Source organism: Acomys russatus, chromosome 2 (genome assembly GCF_903995435.1).
Source record: "Acomys russatus chromosome 2, mAcoRus1.1, whole genome shotgun sequence".
In the NCBI taxonomy this organism is placed as follows: Eukaryota; Metazoa; Chordata; class Mammalia; order Rodentia; family Muridae; genus Acomys; species Acomys russatus.
This window is the reverse complement of record NC_067138.1, coordinates 35,132,879-35,149,821: the sequence shown is the minus strand read 5'-3', so window position 1 is coordinate 35,149,821 and position 16,943 is coordinate 35,132,879.

Sequence of the window (16,943 nt, the reverse complement as noted above, 5' to 3'; positions counted from 1 at the left end):
TCTATTCTAAAAGGAAATTTGAAAAAGCATTCAGTCTAGACTATTTCCAGAGTCTAAAATTTTCGAGTCTATAGGTGGTGCCTAAAGCCTTTGGACTTCACAAGTTGTAGGTAGCTAAATCATTTGCATCCTTATCTGTCCTCAGAGAGTTGTTACTAAAATGTGATGGTGAGGATTTCAACAACAATTGCATGGAATATACTATCAAAGGCATGATAGTAAGGCAACATTATAAGGGAACTGAGATCTATTGAGTCTAGGAATCCATTCTCAGTAATTCAGATAATTGAATATTTGCATCCTCCGGAAATCAGCTAAATTATTATTATTGGTACCCTTTGAAAAAATGAGATTCTTAACATTTGGAGACAAGGCAACCCTGATTAAATAATAAGGATTGTCACCAGAATGCCATGGCAAGTCCATGTTTCTTGGTGGTAAGACTTTGTTACCTAAGACACTACTCACTTCAGCTATAGGATATGGAGAAACCAGGGTGGCACTGACTAGGAGGCCTTTTACTTGCTAATTGGCTTTTATGCTACGGGAAGGGTATCATGTAGCTTGTGTGGGTGGGGGGAAGTTATCAACATTCTTACTTAGCTGTGAACCTGTGAGCTACAATAATGACTGGCATGACAAAGTGTACTCATGGCTACAATAACAGCATGGGCACTCTAAGGGTAACCTATTGTTTTTTTGATTGCATCTAAAGCCTGCTTCACAGCAGAAAACACATGCCCCCTAATGTAAATACAACAAAGAACCCATAATTGGGGAGCTTACAGGCCCCAGAGATGGACCTGCTGATTTTGATACTACTATTTTAATAAATGGACTTAGTACCAAACTGTTCTCTAAATACACATCTCTGTATTCAAAGATTAGTGCAGCTCCCAGTCTTCATTAGAGAAGCATGTCTGAAGTGGATGACAGTCAATACAGAAAGTCACAACTGGTCAAAGCGCAGAGACTAATTATCTGTGGAGTTCTCTACAGTGGAAGTTTTTGTTTCTTTAAAAACTCAGTTATGTTATGTAAACATGTTTTTGTTTTAGTCCCAAGTGTGGGCTTTGGGGCTGCCTTAGTCTATCCACAGCTAATAGCAGCCTCATGTGGGGTGTAGTCTTTGCCAGCTGGACATAGTTTAAATGTGAGGATTTAAGATAGTTTAATTATGAGAACTTGGAAAGAGGTTAAATATGATAGCCGAGAGAGAGAGAGAGAGAGAGAGAGAGAGAGAGAGAGAGAGAGAGAGAGAGAGAGAGAGAGAGAGAGAGAGAGACCGTTATGAGGGTTTTGGAAGCTGGACAGAGGAGGAAGAAGGCTGCTGAATCTCCTGCTGTTGTGTTTGCCATTTATTGTTACTGTACCCCTAGATATCCTGACAACTGAGGTTGGTATATTCCCAAAGAACCCAGTGATCCTAACTAGCTTGATCTAAGTCTAAAGTGTTCTACATCCTTTCTCTCCTCTAACCTTCTTCCTTTCCTACCTAGGGTCGGTGGGATTGGAAGAGAGGTAGGGGCATAAGGAATCCCAAATAAAATAGAGTTAAAGACAGTGCCTACAGTGCTCAGCCATAAGTGAGACAGAGATATCATACTCTTCTCCAGTAAGCTCAGGAATCATTGAGGAATAAGGGGTGGAAAGATTGTAAAAGCCAGAATTTAGAATTTAGAATTTAGAAGGACTATGGTGAGGCAGGGTCTTCTGCACTCATGGACTTAACACAGCTGTAGATGCCTGCACAAGACTCTCACATGATCAGTCCAGTTAACGTTTTTTTTAGCATGGAGACAGGAGGGCTTATGAGCTCACACCCTAGATGAGGAGCTACTGACAGTTGATGGTTGCTAGGGGAAGGGGAGTTAGTTGATATTTTATTTTTCTTTTCTTTTTTTTTAATTAATTTATTCTTGTTACATCTCAATGTTTATCCCATCCCTTGTATCCTCCCATTCCTCCCCCCGCCATTTTCCCATTATTCCCCTCCCCTATGACTGTTCCTGAGGGGGATTACGTCCCCCTATATATTCTCATAGGGTATCAAGTCTCTTCTTGGCTACTTGCTGTCCTTCCTCTGAGTGCCACCAGGTCTCCCCCTCCAGGGGACATGGTCAAATGTGAGGCACCAGAGTACGTGAGAAAGTCGTATCACACTCTCCACTCAACTGTGGAGAATATTCTGACCATTGGCTAGATCTGGGAAGGGGTTTAAAATTTACTTCCTGTATTGTCCTTGGCTGGTGCCTTAGTTTGAGTGGGACCCCTGGGCCCAAATCTGCCTATCATATTGTTCTACTTGTAGATTTCTAGGACCATCTGTATCCTTTTATTTTGCTATTCTCCCATGCGTCTCTCATTTAGAGTCCCAATAGGATGCCTTCCCCTCTGTCCCAGTTTCCTGGTAAGTGAAGGCTTTCGTGGTAGTTGATATTTTAAAAAGTGTGTGGTCCCCAGCAGGTCAGGCATGCTCTAGTGGATGGCCCCACAACCATGCCTATATGGGCAGTACTGTTGCGGGATGGTTTTGTGCATTGTGTATTGAAATGCTCATTTCTGTACCCAGAGATCTGGTTGTATTCCAGATATTGGCAATATAATTTCTACAAAGCACCTCCTGTCTCAGTGTGTGTAAAAATTGGTTAATAAAGAGCTGAACAGCCTACTGCTGGGAGGAGAGTTAAGGCTGAACTTGCAATCCCATGAGGGTCCCAAATGCAGGAGAGAGAGAGAGAGAGAAGGTTGCTGTGAGGAGGTCGCCATGAGGATACAGATGGAGCAGGGGCAGCCAGGATAAGATTAAGATGGGGCATGTGTCTGGGAAGTAGGCTAGGCCAGCATATTCAGATTAGAATAGATCAATATCTGCCAAGCTATAAGGTAATATCTTTCCTAATAAATGTAATAGGTCACTGTATCATTATTTGGGAGGTAGAACCATAATAGAAAAGCCGCTACTTTTAATTTCATATTTGGCATCCAATGTGTTAGGCATATAATCTAAATTTAGACAGAAATTCAAGCTTAGAACAAAAGATTCAAACATTAGAAAAGTTCTGGCTGGAAGGTACAAACAAACACTCACTCCCCGGGGAAAAAGGCTATTTCCTAGCTGATTGGGAGAGTAGAGGCTGAGAAAAAAGAGGATGAAGTCACCAGCACTACTCTGTCTGGAAGGTTGGTGGGGCAGAGACTCAGGGAAAAGCTGCTACGGGTTCTCACGAGCTTGGCATGGCGGGTTGCCTCAATCCCATCCCATGGTGCTTGTGAAAGCTCAGGGCTCAGAAAGGTGACCACCCTCCTGAACTGTGCTGCTCTGAGAAGTGAGACGACTCGGAGAGGTTTGGCGTGAGCAGAGGTCAGAGGCCGTAGCCCAGGGCCAATGTGCATGTGCCCGGGACAAGCAGCAATTGATCCCATCAGCAAGCCATGCTAAAGGGCACCTACTGCTCTGTACAAGGGCTGCAGACATGGTTGGGAGGTAGACAGCTCCCATGGCCACGTAGGTAAAGGCTTCCCAGATCTGTGCACTGCTCTGAGAAGCCAGCTGCTTGGTGTGGGGCACAAGCCACTAGGTGTGGCCTGGAGCCACTGGCATAGTGGGACCTGTGAACGGTGGGTAGGCACGATCTCCTCTAACGTGAGGAGGCTCGAATCTCTGGGAGGGCGAACACTGGCTCAGCCCAGTGTGGCAGGGCACATTCCAGCCTAGGGACAGGTCCCAAACCTCAGAAGCTGTGGTTTCTCTGCTTGAACAGTAGAACCGCCTCTTCCCTGTGAGTGGAAGGGCAAGGGTGGGGCTAGCCACACTCGAGTTGCAGGAGCTAGACGCAGGAATCCCAGCACAGATGAACTTCCGATCAGGTAATAATGTTTGGAATTATGCATAAATGCTAAAAAAAAGAAAGAGACAAATAGAAAAAAACATAGATGTAAATAATTTGAATTTAATAAAATTAAAAGGAAGAAGACACGGAAGGATGAAAACAATAACAACAACAACGAGCTTTGGATTTTACATGCCATATTAGATGACTTAAAGAGAGAGAAGATTAAGAAACAAATGGCTTAGTTGAGATTGGCACATTACTGATATGATGTTTCTATTCTAGCCTTAATAGCCATAAATGGATTTTTGTGCCTTCTTCAAAGAAAAGGGCTTTAGAGATGCAAGAAAAAGAAAAATATGAAAAAGTGGAGACAAACCTTAGAAGAAAAATTAGAAAAAAGATAAATAAAAAAGATACTAAGATAGAGAAAGAGGAACTAAGGTCAGAGCTTACTGTACCACCATATAATGAAAATAAAGAAAGTTAGCCAGAGGTTGTTAGAAGACCAACCTTAGCTTATCTGGCTACTGTACATCAAGTACCAGCTGACCACAGATACTCCCAGATTATTAAGAATTTGTATGGAATCCCATAGAAATGCTAGATTTAAGAATTTTAAGGAGGCAACTTTAATAGGCAAAGTTATCGCTAAAGGTTATAAGAAAATCCAAACTGTCAAATATTTTAATTGTGGCAACCAAGGTAAGGTAGGTGTGGTGGTGCACACTTCTAATATTGACACTCAGAAGGTAAAGGCAGGTGGATCTTCATAAGTTCAAAGCCAGGCAGGACAAAGGGAGTCCAGGCCAACCAGGGCTATTACACAGAGAGACTCTGTCTCACCTCCCTAAACCCCAAAGAAAGAAAGAAAGAAAGAAAGGGTAGGTAAGGTGGTCCTAGAAACAATGTTTTTTTTTTTTTCTAGAGATAACCCTAAAAGAAGGCTCCAGCCTTCTGGAGTATGCAGAAGGTGTGGTAAAGGCCAGCATTGGACTAATGAATGTAGATCAACAAGGGACAAACAAGGTAACCTCTTGTTGGAAGATGCCCTAAGAGACCCTGATATCAAATTCAAGCTGGCCGTTTCAGGTCAGCAGCAGAGAAACTCATCCACAGAGCAATTAAACAGCACTGCTCCAGATATAGATATTAATGACCCAGATAGCAAAGCCAGAGCAGCTTCAGTAGATAAAACAGAAAACCCAGGTGAGACCAGAAAACAAGTATTTTGGCAAACTGCTATAAACGACAAGAGACCAAAGCTAAGATTACATTTAGATGAGATTTAGAGTGAAGGCTTGGTGGATACAGGGGCAGATGCAACAGTTTTACAAGATCACTGGAATCCATTTGGCCCCTTCAAAGGGCATCCTAGGAACTGGGACACTGTCTCAGGTAAAGGAAAGTCTAAAATAGATTAAATTCATAGGACCAGAAAGTCAACTAGAAAAATTAAGGCCATGTATGGCTAAGAAAACTTCAGTTATAAACCAGCATAATCAGACTCTATATGCTGAGTCAAGAATACAGATTCTGTTCAATGATGCTTCCTTAGAGTAATGTCATACAATAGATTGTGTGTTTCATTTTGTGCAGGTTAGGGAATTAAGTTATGTACAGATGTTAATACATCATACAATTGAATTTACTCAAGATTTCAATATGTTCCTGCCTTGAGTTCTGAAAGGCTGATTCTGAGATTATACATTTATTAGATGTGATGACAATTTTGGAAATGTCTTTACAGACTGAGGCTGTTGATGCTTTGGCATATGTATCCATTAGAATACAACAATGTTTTAGACATTATGGCATGAAACATTTTATAGATATATCTCATAGTCCTTCAGTACATATCAATTATGAAGAAACCTAACAGGACTTTAAGGGAAATGCTCATAGAATAAAAGGAGGATAATGGGGTTTCCCAGGGATAGATTAAATAATGCTCTATTGAATTAAAAAATGTAAATGTCAATGAGACAAGTAGCACAACTACTAAAAAATGACTGGATTTAAAAAGGGACTGCTGAATTAGATCATTTTATAGATGTGTTAACTTCAGAATCGAAGGCAGGAAGTGTGTTGCTTGGGGGAAGAGGTTTTGTCTTTGTTTCAACAGAAAAAGAAAAGCTATGGGTTCAAAATTAGTAAAGATTAGATTTGACCAGGGAGACATCTTGACAGCAGACATGAAGGAAGAAACGAAGAACAACAACAAAGCAGGTGACGTATATGCTGATTCCGCCACATGGGAACAGCTCTGAGTCTGGCTGAGACATGAGGAAATGTCTTTGCATAGTCAATAAACCTTGCTGACAACAGAGTCCTCAGGACTTAATTTTTCATACCATCCTTTCATATGCCATGGATGAAAAGTTATATTATAGTTTGATTATACAATCCAGACTAATTTATAAAGGAAGATGCCTTTTACCTGCTTAAACAAGAGCAGAGAATTATCTTTAGCTGAATTGTACACATTGTACATTTCATGCATATGTTAATGCATGAAATGCATATTACCTTTAAAAGTTTATATATTTATAGAACAAAAGGACTGGACACCAAAGGAGATGACAGGTAGCTCTGGTGATTTAGCCTCACAGACCGCCTCAATAACTGTTTCCTTAAAAAACAAATCTGCACCCAGAAGAACTTCTAAATGGATAGTTAAGAAGGTCCAGCCTCAAAGACTCTTACGGCTAGGACTTCAGTTAAGCCCTGTACTTTCTCATCACACAGAGACTGGACAACAAATGATACAGCTAGTTTTCTTAGGACTTGAACATTTTCCCAGTTTTTTTGGGGCCCCCTAAAGATGCCATCACCCCCAAGATAGCAGGAAACAATTTTAAGAGAATGACACCCAATTTCCAAAATGTGGGGTGGTGGATTTTGGTCATTTGGTGGGTGATGGATATTTGTTGTTGTTTAAGGGAGGGATTGGTCACAAGTTGTTAATGGTCTTGGTCAGGGAGGAAACAAATTAATGGAGGTTAGAATCTCTTTCTTTCTTCTATACTTCTTTCTCTCCTGTCTAATGTTAAGGGGTAAGGAGGGGAGAAGGGATCAAAAGAAAAAAGGGAATATAGGAATGGTAGGATAGAAGGGTAGATTACTAACTTTACTTTTAAACTAGACACCTACTAGTCTCAAATATCTTCACATTAGTATGGATATTTGTATATTGATATAAATTTAAAGTTATTTTTGTTTCAACATACTGTGTATATGTTTCAACTCTTGTTATTGTGCCTATGCAACTCACTTTAAAATGTAATGTGAAGTTCTAGTCTTTTTGTAAGCTTCTATTACAAAGTATGTAGGAGAATTAAAAAATGCAACTCAGTAGGTAGTCAATCAAACTTATGGTCATATTAGGTACTAGTTTAGTTAATCACAGAAATAAGGTTTATTTAGTTCCTATAAGTTTTCAAAGTTAATTAGTGGGGGTGGAGAGATAGCTCAGAGGTCAAGAGCACTGACTGCTCTTCCAAAGGGTCTGAGTTCAATCCCAGCAACCACATGGTGGCTTATAGCCATTTATAATGTGATCTGATGCCCTCTTCTGGCATGCAGGTGTACATGCAGACATTCAGGCAGAGCACTGTATACATAATAATAAATAAATCAATCTTTTTTTTTTAAAGATTTATTTATTTATTATATACACAGTGTTTTGCCTTCATGTAAACCTGCATGCCGGAAGAGGACACTAGATCTCATTATAGATGGTTGTGAGCTACCATGTGGTTGCTGGGAATCGAACTCAGGACCTCTGGAAGAGCAGTCAGTGCTCTTAACCGCTGAGCCAACTCTCTAGCCCAAATAAATCAATCTTTAAAAAGTTAATTAGATAATAAATAGCTAGAAACAAGAAAGCAATGTTTGCCTATTTAGATATACTATAGATAGATGGTCTTCAAACACCTTAGAGACCTACAGAATATGGCATTTAAACATCTTTTATTAATAAAAGGCTTTTTTTTTTGACAGTGAGACATGTCAGTTTCTGGTAGCACTCCATTCTACTTCACAGAAGATGATGGGTATCAAAGAACTTCCGTATGGAAATTTCTTCAAATGTGGCAAGTTAGCCATTGGGCAAGAAACTGTCCTTGCCTCAACTTCTTACAGAATGCTGTCCAAGTAGGACATGGAAGAAATTGACTGCCGAACTTTCTGAGGATAAGGTAGGCAAGTACTTTATAATTCCTGCTTCACAGGAAAGTCTGTCATATGCTGGGCCAGAAGGCCAAAGGTGATGATGGTGCTCTAATATTTCAGAGGAATCTTGGGTGACTATCCAGGCAGCTAGCTGCCCCTGCCATTTCTATAGTTTTGGAAGCTGATTGCTCTGCACTTCCTGTCTACTCAGGTTATATTTATCCTTCTTTTTTTTCTTTTTCTTTTTTTAAAATCAATTTATTCTTGTTACATCTCAATGGTTATCCCATCCCTTGTAGCCTCCCATTCTTTCCTCCCTCCGATTTTCCCCTTACTCCCCTTCCCTATGACTGTGCCTGAGGGGGACCTCCTCCCTCTTTATATGCTCATAAGGTATCAAGTCTTTTCTTGGTATATTTATCCTTCTTAAGTCTCTGGTGGGATTGAAGACTAGATAGTTATAGTGTCTCATATAAGCTTAAATTTTTTAGGTTTAAAGAATGTTTTAAAAACTAAGAAGTTATTTTTAGCTTGATAAATGCAAGTTATGTTAGAAAGTGATTTAAGCACAGAGCTTTGAACTTACCAAGATAGGATAGATAGTAGCGTACTTTCTCCAAGGTTGCAAAGCACAAATGGGCTGGACACTGTGAATGTAATTCTTACCTCATAGTTTTCATAATTGTTCTTGTTGTATATAATTTACTATTATAAGAGAAAGAACCTTTACTGCATTAAAAGGGATAGACTCTGGAGATGGTTTTATGTACTGTGTATTCAAATGCTGACTTCTGTACCCAGTGATCTGGTTGCAGTCCAGACACGGGCACTGTCATTATTATTGAAGCATCTCCTGTCTCAATGTTCTGTAAAAATTCTTCTCCATTATCACTGATTGCTTAACAAAGAGCTGAAGAGCCAATAGCTGGGCAAGAGAGTTGAGGCAGGACTTAGTCCCAGGATGGGGGCAAGTCTCAGAGAGAGAGAGAGAGAGAGAGAGAGAGAGAGAGAGAGAGAGAGAGAGAGAGAGAGAGAGAGAGGGAGGGAGGGGGAGATGGAGAGGGAGAGGGAGAGGGAGAGGAGGTCACCATGAGAAGGTCACTATGAGGAGGTTTCCACGAGGACCCAGATGGAGTAGGAGTAGCCAGAGCAAGATTAAGATGGCAAGCAATAGGACATGTGTTTGGAAAGTAAACCAGGCCAGCATAGTAGAATTAGAATAGATGAATATCTGCCCAGTTATAGTGGTTTGAGGCTTATTAATAAATGTAATAGGTCTCCACGGCAAGGATTATAAATTGTTCAATTCTAGGATTCATAACCTTCATGGTTTTATTTTTGGCCCTTTTCAGATTTCCTATGTTTTATTGATACCCTGGGTTCCTCCACAGTGTAGATGGTGTATTCCATTATGAGTGGTGTGCAGGTAGGTTCTTGGCTGTCAAAGCAACTTCAGTGCTCACCTGGGCTACACATTTATCACCTAGTACAGAGGCACAGGATGGAGCAATGGAGTAATTACATTGCAATTATATAGTATTAAGGTTCAGATTTAGGTATGGAGAAACCACTTATCCCCACCCCCACCCCTGGCACACACCAACACACACACCCTTTAAATATTTTTAAAAAGTCATATATTAGGAGTTACTTGGATTTTTCTCAAGAATTTTGTTTCCCTATATTTTTGCTTCTTTGCTCATATGTCTACCTTTTCTATCTTATCTGTCTATCTATCTATCTATCTATCATCATCAATCTTATCTCTCTCTCTCTCTCTACCATTATCATCAATCTTCTATCATCTATCTGTATATCTATACCTATCTTCTTCTTCATCATCATCATCATCATTATTAGTATGTATGTATGTATGTATGTATGTATGTATGTATGTATCTATCTATCTATGTATCTATCTCTAGTAACTTTCTAAACTGGTAATTTAGGTTGCCCTCAATGTCATCAAGTAGTTTAGGCCTGGCTGAAACTCTCTGTCCTCTGTCTCCAAAACAATACCAGTATGAGAGGTATGAACAACTGTCCTGAGCTTTTTCAACATGTTTTTTTAAAAAACTGCTCCGTTGACCATAATACTCTTAGTAAATGCTACCTATTTGTCCAGGAACAAAATAAAATTGGTAATGGGCTGGTAACCTGCTCTGCCTTGTATAAGCTTTGAAACTTAGCCTATCTCCCTAAGGTGGCTCTTTGCACAACATAACCTTGGTAATGAATTCCAGATGTTGCTCTGTGGAGGGCTTCAGGGGCTTACACATTATATTTCTGAGCAAATAAACATATTTCCCCCTTGTTATTTAAAGGCTAAATAGCAGGTCATGTGTTCCTGTGCATGGAAAAGGCATTGATATTTTGATCAGGTGAAACGCACCTGGGTACTGTAAATGTTGCAGATTGGTGTGATGTAATTGATCCAAAGTCTGAGTGGCTTGAAAGGCTGCTCTCAAAATGCTTTCTCCACCCATTTTTACTTTCTGAGACGTGGAGAAGAGACCCTTAAGTACTGGAATTTGTTTGTTTTTTGTTTTGTTTTTTTCTTTTTTCAATACAGGGTTTCTCTGTGTAGCCTTGGCTCTCTTGGACTCACAGAAATCCATCTGCTTCTGCTTCTCTGCGTGCTCGGATTTAAGGTGTGTGCTATAGCAACTGGCTTAGGATTTGTTTAAAAAAAAACCTGTGGTATATGTTTAGGGGGGCTCATGATCTCAAATGAGCCTAGGTTTTCTGATTCCCCCTTGGAGAGTGTGTACTTTCCATACTGCAGCTCTGATCCCTGTGCTTGCTTGGGGTCTAGGACTTGCCCCAGGGTTTCATATAATTGACAGAAAGGAGATGAGCTAGAGGGATTTGGCTGGCCTCTTTTTCCTTCACATCTCCTTCAAGTTGGAGAACTTTTAGGAAGTGGTTGGGCAGAGAGGCCAGGACAATTTTCTCTCTATGAACTCAGATCAACTTCATCTGTCTTTGGTCTGATAGGAAGCCTGGGATTTTGGCACAAGCTCAACTATGTAGAAAGCCCTTATGCCTATGGCACATGTACACACCACACATATCTATGTATGTAAATAAAGCTTTACTAAAAACAAGGCTGATATTTTAATATCTATCTAACAGACTCCCTGTGACACTCTCTCAAGTAGTTCAGAGCACAGAACTATGCCATAGACCAAATTTAGTTACTAAGTCTATATACTCATGAGAAAAAATAATCAGTAAATAGAGAAAAGTACAAATTAAAGAGTTATCCATCCAGAATTACGTTGGAATAATCTTAACTTTTTTGTTAATCTTTCAAGTCTCCTCTCTACCTGGTTTTCTTCTCCTTTATGCATAAGTATATATATCCAACCTTCTAAACAGAGCCTTAAAATACATGTATAGCAAACATACATATATCACACACATTTCTATCATCACAAGTTAAGGTCCTTAGTAATATACTTGCTATCCTTCATCTAGGTCTTTCTGTATGTTGGGCACTCTTCAAAGTCCCCTTTGCATCACAGCACACCCCGATAGTGCCTCTATGACGTGAGAACTATTTCAAATCCACTTTTACCAACGAAGAAGCCAAGTCACAGGGTTTAACCCCCTTGCCTGAGTTTACACAGAGTAACCATTGCACTCAGAATGAGTCTCAGTCACTGCGCTCTAATGTGGAGATGCCAAATGATACATTCACTCTGGGATCTGTTTCTTTTCCTCAATATTTCATTAAAAGTGTCCGCAAGCCATCAAACATCCAGATAACTAGAATCTTCACAGTTATGTAGAATTTCATCTCAAAGTTGTACAAACACTCCATCTCTTCTCTGAGCCCCTTTCTTGGTTACATGTTTTCTCTATCCTAAACAAGCGAAAGGTGAACATCCTTGAATTGTGCTCTGTGCATATGTCGATTTCCTCAGCTACTTAGACAGGAATTGCTGAAGTGAACAAGGTCTGCCTGAGAAACAGACAAAGCATGTGGGCTCTCTTATCAACCTGCAGTTCTCCTTTATCAGTGCTTTGATAGACACGGGAAAGCTCTGAGACACTCAGGCCCTGATTTGTACCATAGAGTATGTTTGTTAACCTGAATTTTATTCTGTTTACTTGCCAGCTTGGAACTTTGATTTACAATCATCTTACCTTGATAAAAGATGTTTAGTTTGTGTTCTTCAAAAATACCTTTGAAGAGCCAGGAATGGTGGTGCACGCCTATAATTATAGCACTCAGAGAGGCAGAGGCAGGCAGAGCTCTGTGAGTTTGAGGCCAACCTGGTCTACAAAGTGAGTCCAGGACAGTCAAGGCTACACAGAAAAAGTTTGTCTTGAAAAAAAACCAACCCTAAGCCCCCCCAAACAAACAAACAATCAAATAAACAAACAAAAAGAAAAGAAAAAAGAAAAAAATGTTGGATGACAGAGATAAGGAAACTTATGTCTTTCCTCTTGGCCCTTTATTGTGATGTCTAGTTCTGTCAGCTTACCTACCACAGGCTTGGAAGTTTATTTTCTCACAGTTCTGTGGACGATGAGGTCTGTGATCATGGTGCCAGCGTCTGGCAAGGGACTTCTTGCTGCACGACAATATGACAGAAAGTAACATATGACAGAGAGGGAAAAGGTGTAAGAAGTGATAGAGGTAAGGAAGGAAAAGGAGAGAGAAGATAAAAAAGGGGGGGCACAAATATGTTCTTTAATAAGGAATTCCATATGGTGTTGACTATTAGCCCCTTCATGAAGGTAGAACCCTCATGGCCCAATCACTTATAGGTCTCACTTTTCAACATTTACAATGGTGATTAAATTATATTTGTTAACTTGGGCAAAGACAGACATTCCGGGCATAGCACATGGTAAATGCCAGTTCTTCTGTGCTATGTCATTGACAGGGGCTGGTCTCAGTCACATGGCTTTGCATGTTTCTGTCACCATGCTTTTTCTCTGCTACCTGCCTTACACAGAGAGCCTCAAGACTGAACTTTGGAATGTTCCAGGCTATGATTCTCAAGAGTCAGCAAACTCTTACAGATGCAATAGCCATGCTGGTCTAACTTTGCTCAGAGTGATAAACCTTATGCTTTAACTTTCCCCTAAAAGCTAGATTTCCACTTATCACTATGTTTCGTGCACTTTCCAGTTCATTTATTCATTCAAAACTTTTACTATTTTGTTAAATGTAAATTGAGGAGTGGCATAGATACACAGAGTGAGATATTTCCATATGCTCAGTAGGGACGAATCTTTCACAGCATGATAAATATTATAACGGGAGACATTATAATATATGTAATGGTGGAGCAAAGGAGATAGACTATGCAAACAGGAAGATGGTAGAATGTGAGATGACTAGCGTGCCGAGTGTGTAGAGAGTGGGAGAAACCACAAAGAACAACATGGGGAGAAGAGTAAGTAAAACAAAAGAACTGTGGTCACCTGGATAAGGGTGTGTGTGTGTGTGTGTGTGTGTGTGTGTGTGTGTGTGTGTGTTTGGGGGTAGGTGGGTGGGGGAGAGGGAGGGAAACGAGAACCCTACTTACCCTGTCGGACCTCAAGTCTTCTGCGAACGCTTCCGTTTCTTTGAGTGCTGTGTGGACTGAGCGTCACACGCAGGACTTGCTGCAGAGTGAATGGATGAGGAAGGAGGCTCAGAGCACCAGGCAGCAGGTGTAGTTATCAAGCTGTAACCCCAAATGCACGTCACACGTGCACAGCTAAGGCCTATTTCACATGGCACAGCTTTGTAAGCAAGCTACCCTCGCAGACTGTAGCCTTCATGGTTGCATCTTTGCATTCTCCCACTGGTCACCACCTGGGCTACCTGTTTCCTTCTCCAGGGTCAGCTTCTTCCTCTCTCATGTCTACTTAAGTTATGATAATGATGACTTTTTTCTACTTAAGACAATACATACTATTTCTCATTTAGTGTTATTACTTTCATTTTACTTTATGGTATTATATACATTGATTATAAAGGTATGTCCTTAGTTTTTTAAAAATTAACTTATTTATGTATTCACTTTATATCCCAATTGTAGCCTCCTCTGTTCTCTTGGTCCCACCCTCCATCTCTCTTCTCCCTGTTTCCCATCCCCTATCCATCAGAAAAGGGAACCCCCCCCAAACCACTCCAGCACATCCAGTCACATCAGGACTGACCACATTCTCTTCTACAGTGGTCTGGCAAGGTAGCACTGCCAGGTATAAGTGATCTAAAAGCACGCAACAGAATCCTTGTCAGAGACAACCCCTGCTCCCCTTACTAGGGGACCCATATGAAGACCAAGCTGCCCATCAGGTACATTTGTGTAGGGAGCCTAGGTTCAGTCCATGCATGGTCCTTGGTTGGTGCTTCAGTTTCCACAAGCCCTGCTGGGCCCAGGTTAGTTGGCTCTGTTGGTCTTGTGGAATTTCTGTCCCCTCCAGGTCCTTCTATCCTTCCCCCCCCCCGCCACTCTTTTACAAAGTTCCCTGTGCTCTGCCCAATGTTTGGCTGTGAGTCTCAGCATCTGTTTCTATCCAATGCTGGGTTGAGCCCCTCAGAGGACAGCTATGCTACGCTCCCATCTGTAAGCATAGCAGAGTGCCGTTAATAGTGTCATGGGTTGGCTTTCTCCTTAGTGTGGGTCTCAGGTTGGGCCAGGTATTGCTTGGATATTCCCTCAATCCCTGCTCTATCTTTACCCCTGCATATTTTGTAGGAAGAATAAATATTGGGTTGAAGTTTTTGTGGGTGAGTTGATGTTCCTCTCCTCCCACTAGGAGTCCTGTCTGGTTAGAGGGTAGCCCCTTCAGTCTTCATGACCTCTACTACTAGGGGTCTCAGCTAGAGTCACCCCCATATCCTCCCAGGAGCCTACTCTGTCATATGTCTCCAGCTTGTCTTACAGATGGCCCTGCCCATGGGTTCTCTTCTTTCTGCATGCCCTCTGTCCTCTGGCCTCCTCCTCTCCCCATCTGATCCCCACACTCATTTCCCTCAGCACTCCCTCTCCTATCCTGGCCTCTCTCTTCAACCACTTCCACTGTCTGTTCTATCTCCATTTTGAGTGATATTCAAACATCCTTGGACTTCCTTGTTATTTAGCTTCTTTGGGTCTGTGAATTGTAGTATGTTTATCTTGTGCTATATGACTAATATCTGCTAATAAGTGAGTGCATACTATGTGTGTCTTTCTGGGTCTAGGTTACCTCACTCAGGATAATTTTTTTTAGTTCCATCCATTTGCCTGAAAATTTCATGATTCCCCCCAACTGCCCGCCCCCCTCCCACTTTTTGGCTTTTTCAAGACAAGGGTTGTCTATGTTATCTTGGCTGTGCTGGACTCACTTTGTAGACCAGGCTGGCCTTGAACTTACAGTAATCTGTCTGCCTCTGCCTACCGAGTGCTGGGATTAAAGGCATGCACCACCATGCCTGGCCTTGTTTTTTAAATTTATTTTTTATTTAAGTAATTTATTCAGATTACATTTCAATTGTTATCCCCTCACTTGTATCTTCTTGTTACCCACTCCCTCTCTCTTTCATACTATTCCCTTCCCCTAGGTCTGTGACAGAAGGGGACCTCTTCTCCCACCATGTGATCACAGCCTATCTTCCTCTGAGTGCCACTACCATTTTTTTTAAAAAATAGCTGAGTGGTATTCCATTGTGTAAATGTTGTACAGTTTCTTTCTTTCTTTTTTTTTTTTTAGGTTTTAACAAGCTGCTTGTTCTTCTTTTTATTATTATCTTCTTATTTTCATCCTTATTCTTATCCATTTTCTTATCCTTTTCCTTCTTCTTCTCTTTATCCATTTTCACACAGTTTATATACTCCAACGAAATGTATGTGGATTCTTACAAATAACTTGTTATTCATGTTTGTTCCTTGCCCATAACACGTAAAACATTTGATCATGTGAAGGCATTGGGGAACATGCTTTTCTTATGTATATCCACTGTAATCATTTATTTATAGAGAGATAGAATGTAAACACGTTGTGATTTTTGTACTGTTCCACAGTTTCTTTATCCACTATTCGGTTGAGGGGCATCTTGGTTATTTCCAGTTTCTGGCTATTATAAAAAAAGTTGCTATAAACATAGTTGAGCAAATATACTTTTTGTATGGTGGAATATCTTTTGGGTATATGCCTAGGAGTGGTATAGCTGGGTCTTGAGGTAGAGTTTGTCCATATTTTCTGAGAAAGTGCCAGATTGATTTTTAAAGTGGTTGTACAAGTTTGCACTCCCAACAGCAGTGGAGGAGTGTTTTCTCCACATCCTCATCACTTGAGTTTTTGCTCTTAGCCAATTTGACAGGTGTAAGATGGAATTTCAGAGTAATTTTGATTGGCATTTCCTTGATGACTAAGAATGTTGAACATTTCTTTAAGTGCTTCTTGGCCACTCGAAATTCCTCTGTTGAGAATTCTCTGTTTAGCTCTGTACCTCATTTTTAATTGGATTATTTAGTTTGTTGGTGCTTAATTTCTTGAGTTCTTTATATATTTTGAATATTAGCCCTTTGTCAGATGTAGGGTTGGTGAAGATCTTTTCCTAATTTGTAGGCTGCCATTTTGTTTTGTGTCCTTTGCCTTATAGATACTTTTCAGTTTCATGAGGTTCCATTAATCAGTTGTTGACCTTAAAGCCTGAGTTATTGGTGTTCTGTTTAGGAAGTTTTCTCCTGTGCAATAAGTTCAAGGCTTATTTCATGTTCTCTTCTAAAAGATTTAGCATTTCTGGTTTTATATGGAGGTCTTTGATCCACTTGAGTTTTGTGTAGGGTGATAAATATGGATTTATTTGCATTTTTCTATGTGTAGACATCCAGTTAGACCAACATTATTTTTTGAAGATGCTTTCTTTTTTCCATTGTATGGTTTATGCTTCTTTGTAAAAAATCATGTGTGTGTAGGTGTGCCAATTTATTTCTGGGTATTTGA